This window comes from Sinocyclocheilus anshuiensis, unplaced genomic scaffold (genome assembly GCF_001515605.1).
Source record: "Sinocyclocheilus anshuiensis isolate Anshui unplaced genomic scaffold, SAMN03320099.WGS_v1.1 scaffold1536, whole genome shotgun sequence".
In the NCBI taxonomy this organism is placed as follows: domain Eukaryota; kingdom Metazoa; phylum Chordata; class Actinopteri; order Cypriniformes; family Cyprinidae; genus Sinocyclocheilus; species Sinocyclocheilus anshuiensis.
Genome location: NW_015555801.1, coordinates 251,047 through 259,046, shown reverse-complemented (window position 1 = coordinate 259,046; position 8,000 = coordinate 251,047). Strand labels below are relative to the sequence as shown.

The 8,000-nt window shown below is 36.8% G+C and overlaps 1 long non-coding RNA gene across 1 annotated transcript in view; it reads right to left on the bottom strand.

The window, feature by feature from the left end:
• LOC107674930 (uncharacterized) overlaps nt 1-7,548 on the bottom strand; it is a 52,912-nt gene extending 45,364 nt beyond the window's left edge. Inside the window, exon 1 of the long non-coding RNA XR_001632560.1 lies at nt 7,511-7,548. This is a non-coding gene — a long non-coding RNA (uncharacterized LOC107674930). The remainder of the gene's footprint in view (nt 1-7,510) is intronic.
• Between the last annotated feature and the right edge of the window lie 452 nt (nt 7,549-8,000).

The window sequence follows — 8,000 nt, the reverse complement described above, 5'->3', positions numbered from 1 at the left end:
ATCTAGACAAAACTACACAATGTCACATTTTATTATTGGGTGTTTCAACACATATATGTTTTACCAACTAAGAAGATCAGAACTTTTAGAGTTTCATCCCCCTATCTGATGTAAGCATGAATATTGGAACAGTTGCCTCACAGGTCTTTCTAAGTGATCGGTTGTGTCCTGTTGCATTAATTCTTCAGATATTAAAAGCAGTAAAAGCATCAGATATCTGTGTCATATCAGTTATACCCATTGCTTCTGCATTCTGAGTCTTGCATTCGATGACGGCACACACAAACCAGGATGAAGACAAGGGAGCTGACTTTGAGAGAAAAGCAAGCAATTTGGATGCTAAAAGAAGTCAATTAAAAACAAAGGGCATGGAGAAATCAAGAGTTTGGAAACCACTGGAGACATCAGCAACCAACAACGTCCTGATCGGCTGAGAAAAACAGCAATAGTTGATGACAGACAAATCATAAAAGCTGTGAAAAAGAACCGTAAAATACGTGTCTGTAAAATCGCCAACAACCTCCAGAAAGCTGGGGTGATGCTCTGACAATCTACTGTCTGCAGGAGACTTTGACACAGAATTACAGAGGCTACAGCAAGATGCAAACCTCTGACCAGCACCAAAACTAGAAAGGCAAGATTAGTGTTTTATGGACAGATGAGACAAAGAGGAACCTTTATCTAAGTGATGGGAAAGCAAAAGTGTGGAGAAAAAAGGAAACTGCAGATGATCCTATGCATACAGCCTCATCTGTAAAGCATGGTGGAGGTTGTGTCATTGCATGGGCATGCATGGCTGTCTCTAGAACAGGCCCTCTCAATTTGTTCAATGTTTCTTTTAAGTACATATTATATTGTTATATAATAAAGGAATATCACTGTAGTATGGTTTTGCTATATGTAGTGTGGCTTTTTCTACTGCACCAGTATTTTTGGTATTTAATAGAAGCTACAATTGTACCATTTTAAACCGTTTCTTAAAATCCACCCACCTTTTGATACAGAATCACAACCTAACATTAATGCCTGCTGTATCAACATTGCGAATAACCGAAAAACAACCAACCAAAATAAAAAAAATATTTGTTTTCCTGGTGTGATACTGTAATAGTATAAGCGGTTTTCTTTTGGCTGCCATTTCTGGGCATAATTTCCACAAAATCTGATTAGAAATGCAAGTATATACACATCAGAACACATGAATTGAATTACAGAACCTCAGACACACACGTTGCATCAAGAGCATTAGCAGTAGAATTGACCTAAACCTGCTTGACCTGTGCTGGACGACATGCTGTTTATTTGAATTTGTTTGATATTCTTTTTCAGCATCAGGGCCTGCTGTGTCTTGTGTTTACTCCTGAGAGAGGGCTGAAAATAAATTTCCCTTTATAAACGAGTATAAACTTGCTAATACTCATCCCAGCATAATTATGAATGGTTAGTCTCTGTGGTCTTAAAGGGACAGTACACCCAAAAATGAAAATTCTTCATTTGCTCACCCTCATGTCTTTCTAAACCCATATGACTTTGTTTCTTAAGTGAAACGCAAAAGGAGTTATTTTGTAAAACTTCCTGTTTACTTTTTTCCCTACACAATGAAAGTGAATGGGGACTGGAATGACCACAGAAGTATGAAAAAAACATGATATGCATGCTATATCGCAAATCCTCTAGATTCATATGATAGTTTGTCTGAAAAGCTGAAAACTCCCAGTAACGTCGCAGTAACGTTTGATGTTAATTTTGGAACCCATCATCTCCAGCCCCTATTGATTTTATTGTATGGAAAAGAGCAGCCAGGACATTCCACACAATAACTCTTTTTGTGTTTACACAAAATAAAATCATTTAAGTTTAGAACAACATTGAGAGTGAGCAAAAATTTTAATTTTTATCTAAACTATTCACTGAGATCATTTAAAATTTTAAAACGAGTATGACTAGGAAAAGTTTCTGCTTAATATGAAAAAGACATCACTATTAGGTTGGCATTTTCTCGTTTACTGATCAAGCGCAGCCAGAATATATTAAAGGCAACTCATAGCTCTTCATTTTTAGAAGCTCCATCAACTATTCAAACACAGAAATAGCTGATATAGCTGGTTAAGTTTTTGAGAGCTACTTGAATCTCGTACATTTTAATACACTCCATGAGAATGAGCCAGGAAGCACTTCATGGCTATCACCACAGACGCTTGTTCAAACGATGCTTTGGATTTGTCAATGCCTGTGAATAATTATTTGTCCAAAAGACGAACTTAAATGTGGCTTTGACTGCCAGATGTGGTAAATGGAGCTGAAGGCTCTGACAAGCCTGACAGTGACTTTGACGTTAATCTGACTGCTGTGTAACGGTCGCATCGTCGTGTTTGTATTCATGCATAATTGCATAATTAGTTTTAATGTAATATAGCTATAATTACTTGTCATTACATTCGTCCCCGGACCACTCATTTACTGTTTTATAAAGGAATTCACCCATAATTCGAGGTGAATGAGAGGAAACGGGGAAAAGGTAGCCCCGTGACCTCACACAAAGCTGAGATTTATCATGGGTTTGCGCGCGGAGGGTGTTAAACAGCTGTGTTTATGTTGACCAGTGCTGGGAGTATTAGGTAGCACTGCAGAGACTCGCCAACGCTATTGACCAGTCGCTAATCATCTGCGCCCGGTATTTTATGTGTCACTTGAGTCCATTAATCAAACTCTCAACCTGTTTTTCTTTGGATTGTAATTCATTTGCTTTTCAAAGTCTATTGAATTAATCTTTTCAAATGCACAATGCTAACCACTGCTGCTTAAAACATACTTGACTGAACCTGCACGCATTTTCATTAATAAATAATTGCAGGACATTGGTCAGATGATATGGAAGCTGTTTCTGCCATGGGATAAAAAAAATAATAACAACAACAACAGAAAAAAGTAATTGTGATTTTTTTTTAATCTCACAATTTGGACTTGTTTTCTTGCAATTCTGAGAGAAAGAGCAAAAAGTCAGAACTCTGAGAAGATATGGCTGATTTGTGAGGTATAAACTCACAGTTCTCAGAATAAATGTCTGGCTTGCGAGACAAATTCGCAATTACAAGAACAAAAGTCAGAACTGAAATAATAAGTCGCAATTACCTTTGAAGATTTTCATTTCGTGGTGAAAAAAAAACAGACTTGCAAGATATAAACTCAGAATTCTGAGGAAAAAAGTCAGAATTGTGACAAACTCAGAATTCTGAGGGGAAAACGTCAGAACTGCGAGATATAAACTTAGAATTCTGAGAGGGGAAAGGTCAGAATTGTGAGTTATAACCTCAGAATTCTGAGAAAAAGACAGACTTGCGAGATATGAACTCAGAATTTTGAGAATAAAAAGTCAGAATTTCAAGATTTTCGAAATTTCGAAACTTGGAATAGCGAGAATCGGAATTCTGAGTTCACAATTCTGACTTTTTAAAGCACTGAAAACTGAAAAAAAGTCAGAATTGCGAGAAAAAAAGTCAGAATTATAGGACAAAAAGGGACAAAAACGTATTTAGAAGCCTTGAAAACCACTCATTTAAGTAAAATAACATCTGCGATTTCTATTTATAAAAGTCTAGCCATCATATCCTCAATTTGGTCAACGGGTCGCTACTTATACGCAGGCAAGTCGTTTCATTTGTGAATTGCAATAATATTAATGACTGTAATTATGATCACAATCACAACAGTGCGTGTGCCGATCTGCATACCGTTTTCTCAGCATGCTTTTCGAAATCAGCATCAGTTTCCCAGTCTATAAACCGCTCTACTGACTTAATGCAACGGCCTTTTTCATTATGTTGGCTGAATTGCAGGCGCTGAGCGCAAGAGTCATTTCATGTAATTTCTTGGATGTTTACCAGCACACACATTATTGGCTTTTTATTCGAAATACTCCGACGCAAGCAGGTAAATGGAACAAAACTCTTACTGTGAGCCATCAGCGGCCAGCATAAATCCCAGCCATTAGTTCATTCTCATTCATACTCTACTGCATGTACGGCGGGAAAATGTTTATGCAATATTTACACAGCCACCGCGTGTCCAGATTTAATCTGCTTGTGGTATATGGGAGTCAGTGCGAACGCTAATGGATTTTAATGTCCCTCATGAAAAGTGAAGTTACGAATTGGTGCTTATTTAGCTACAAAACTATCTACCATGTCTAAAAGAAACATATGGCGAAGAATGTCAGCTGGACGATACAGTTCACGTGCTCTTGTTACAGGTCACTGCTCGTTGAGCATGTAGATTACGTGCTCTTTCAAATGTGTAGGCATGCGGCGCATATGGATGCATTTCTGTGAAATCTGGGTCAGTTCCTATAGCTAGAAGATCTAGTAATGAACTATAGGCTACTGAAAAAGTATTATGCTTTGGTTGGTTCTCTTTTTGGTTCCAAGAGCCTTCTGACTAAATAGCCTAATACATTTGGCGTAAATAAATAACCACATGATGATTAAAACTAGGGCTGCACGATAAATCGCATGCTTTCACATTGAGCAGCATTAACTACAAATCGCGCGAATATGAACGTGGTTTTGCGCAGCTCGTTAGTGAACAACGGCTCTGTGTAGTTAATGCTGCTCAATGTGAAAGCACGCAGGTGATGGAGATTTACCGCTGATTACAGAACCGGCTTTACTGATAAGATGCGCGTTAAATATCACATGCGATTTATCGTGCAGCCCTAATTAAAACCAAGTAAAACCACATAAAACTAATCAAATCATTAAAAATGTGCACTCAAATAACTGATATCTTGGCTGTTGTCAACAATTTCTGAAGATTTAGCGTGAAGGCTAGTCACACTACAAGAAGAAAGGCTAAATAAAACTCATTCCCTGCTGTTCAATTTACACCCCAACGGCACAATAAGTCATATTTTCCCCGAGTTTACAGTCTGAATTGAAGGTGATAAAACAAAAGGCGTTTACCGTGAAATAAAGGCAAGAAAACATCTTTCTATTGAGCCGTCCTCGCGCGCTGCACTCAGTATCCACTCAATATCTACAGATGGATTTACTTACAAATGACTGTTATGAACAAGTTCTTTTCAATGAATCAACAACATGCATGGGCAACAAGTAAAGTCCGATTCACAAAGAAATCAATCTTATGAACAAGTTCTTTTTAGTGAATCAGCAACATGTTTGCAACAAGTGTAGTCCGATTTACTCTTATGAACAGATTCTTAAAAACATACAGCACAACAAGTGTAATTTCAAAATGATTCACGAATGCATTTTGAGCTGTTTTTTAAGGATTCATTCAAAAATATCCAGGAACTCATAAAGCAGTTACTATTTGAATAAGTGTGATAAATCCTTCATTGAACAAACTCACTGAATTCGTCCATGTTGTTTTTGAATCAGTAGGTGGCAACCAATTTTGCTGCTTGTTTTCTTATATATATAAAACTTAACACTAGCTTTCTAATCTCTTTGTATTTGTATCTGTTTTCTTTTCATTTATTATACAATTTTTCTACTTTGTCATCCTTTGGAACTTGGGAGATACAAAAATAGAATGTATAAAATACAGAATGTAACAAATGAATCAAAATCAAATCGAGAGCTTCAGAACTGAACCAGAGTTTAATCAGGACATGTCTATCAATATCCAGTTCAATCATGACAACTCTCGGAAGATTTTAGCATGGTGATGGATATGACAATGTTAATGTATATGGTCTTGGCGGAATAGATCTGCTACGCTGCTGCTGAATTGCTGCTGCTGTTGGTTATTGCTGTAGTTGTAGATTATTGCTACTGCAAGCAAGTACAGGAACTTGCTACTGCCAATGCATACGGCGATACGGTGCCATGAGTATTTAAGACATACTGCTGCTGCACAAAAAGCATATAAAATAACCCGTAGCAGATCTATACAGGTGGAGCTGGAGAAGGTGGAGGGTTTCAGAGAAACTGAAAGCGCGCTGCAGGAATCTCTAGTGAATGCTAGCCAGCCATATAAATGCAAGGCAGTAAGCTCATTGGCTGCATATGCAGCATGAACCAATCAGCTGTGCCAAGTCATTTAACTCTCTGAATATCATCGGTTATGTTAACAACCCGTCGCCTGTGCCATCTAGAGTTTCATGACTGAACTATATAGTTATTTATAATGACGTACAATTAAAAATGTACAATGAATGTTTATCGTCATCAGTAAGACCAGAAATGTGTGTTATCAAAGTAAACAGAGTCAATTTAAAATGTATGCTGACTGAACGCATAGAAATAGCTGTTAAAAACATTGTAGCTGCTCTCGAACAGCAGTCATATCACTCCTCTCTCTCTTCCTCATGTCTGCTCTTGAGAGGGAATGATCTGATGTGATGTTATGAGAACGTCTGCTCCAATATCCTAAACGTGTCTCATGCTGCAGCAGTGATCACAGTATATCTCCTCACTCAGATAATCCTTATCACATATGTGTCGCCCTTTGATCAAATCAAACCCGCTTTGTTCAGCATGTGACCTTGACTAAATCTGCCACTATTCAGAAAATTCAAAAATGAGACTTGGGCCTGTTTGTTCAGAAATAATGATGCATTAACAAGACTATTGTAGAAAAAGAGAAGTATAGGTTTCACAGGTATAGGCCTGACAGTGACTTCAGTAGCAGACCGGCTCTGAAAGGCCCAGCTGCCTGGGAGGTTTTTGTATGGCGCGCCGCCATCTTGCCTCGCCTGACCCCCTCTAAGTACAGCCTTTGAGGTTTCTCTGGGGTTTAAAAATACTCTCCGCCAAATTCTTCTCTCTCACTGGCTTCAGATGGCAGGCGAATCTGAGCGCTGAGCTTTCCACATAAACATTGACAATTTTTTTCCCTCCTTCTTTTTCCCCTCACGATTTGGAACAAGAGAGTTCCAAAAATATCAGGTGTGAACAGAGAACACCAGTGTGCTCACCTCCGTCTGGAGCGTGTGTCTTTCCTAACACACCGACGGCACTCTCTGAGGGTTTGTTCTTCACAAAACCAATGAATGCATTATACAATGCACTTGACATTCCTTAAAACCTATATGTAGAAGCATTATGTTTTCATTTAATGATTAAGTAAACACTAAAGTCATTCACTGAAAGGAGGGCCATTATGTTGTTGTTTTGAAATGTTATGTATAAAGAAAATGTACCTTTTATATCATAGCCTACTGTTCTAATGTAGAATACACACTATTTTTTTTTTTACAAAAAAGCAACCTCAGACTTTTTCTAAACACATATCCACCATACTTCTTCCATATCGTCACAAACAACATAATAGATTGAATAAAAAACACTGTAGCGCTTATATGCAGGTGATTCTGCCATTTCAAAATAAAATTGCTGCTTTACTTCATTATTTAGGCTTATCTTCCTAGCATTAGCATTAGCAACAATATGACTTTTCTGTAAATAGTACAAAACACTGATCATTTTATATGGCAAAACCTATCAAGCATGATAAACCAACATATTATGAATGTTAAATCAGTACTTACCAAGTTTTAAACATGGCTCCTCTGAAGACTTGGTTGATGTCACTTCCTCTTGAGCAGGTTTTATGATTATTTAAAGTGACAGTGCACTGTTATTTTTAGAAAAATAAGTGTTCTGACTCACAGACTCAGTCTGATTATTCTGTTTTAACCCTAGATGTTTTTAAGATAAATTTGATCTGTTGTTAATAGGAAAACTCAATACATTTTTATCATGTTATGTATTATGAATACATTTATTAATATTTCAAATAGATTTTTTTATGATTGGCAATACAAACATGTCAAAATGCATGTACTCCTTTACAAATATCTATTTAAAAAATATGTATCGTTTTAAAATATAATACATATATGAAACAATGCATTATTATTACATATATTTTAAAATAATAATTAAAATGTAAAAAAAAATATTAAATTACTAATTCATAAATAAATCTGATATTTTGGACACAAATAGCACTCCTTTCATGAAAAAAAACCCTCTCTG